Source organism: Gobio gobio, assembly GCF_949357685.1.
Source record: "Gobio gobio genome assembly, chromosome: 9".
Classification (NCBI taxonomy): domain Eukaryota; kingdom Metazoa; phylum Chordata; class Actinopteri; order Cypriniformes; family Gobionidae; genus Gobio; species Gobio gobio.
In genome coordinates, this window is record NC_137115.1 from 50,981,337 (window position 1) to 50,981,888 (window position 552).

Consider the following 552-nt stretch of genomic DNA (forward strand, 5'->3'; position numbering starts at 1 on the left):
TATAGGATTCATGCATCTAAATCATTTATAGGCCTATTTATTCAGTTTAGTAAGCAAAGTGGACAGTGATCTGTCTAGAAGCCTAGGCCTACTGTTGCCTCTTTTGGTCGTAAAGTGCTTTGTTTTTATGAGTGCTTTTGTAAATGTGGCTGTGGAGCTTTGAGAGAGACAACAGAAGGTAGTTGGATTATACCTCATAAAATATATAATATAATTGCTGGAAAGTTACAGCAAAATGCATTAAATATATATGTTGTGCTGCCTGACATTGTCTTGGACTTCACATACAAACTAAAAGTTTGACTTGCCACTTAAGTTAAATGATAGGCCTAGTGTCCAATAACTGGTATACAGCTGGTCATGTGATCTCAACATGTCTATCTGCTCCACGTAAAATAAAACTTTATTAGGCTTCTGATAAGACATTGGCCATTTATCTCATGCAAGATGAAAACTGCACCTTTAACCTTAACCAACTCATATTGTTGTCTGCTGCTCTGCTTTAATTCCATATTGGGAGTTCATGAACGCAAATACTTGCATCAATTTTTT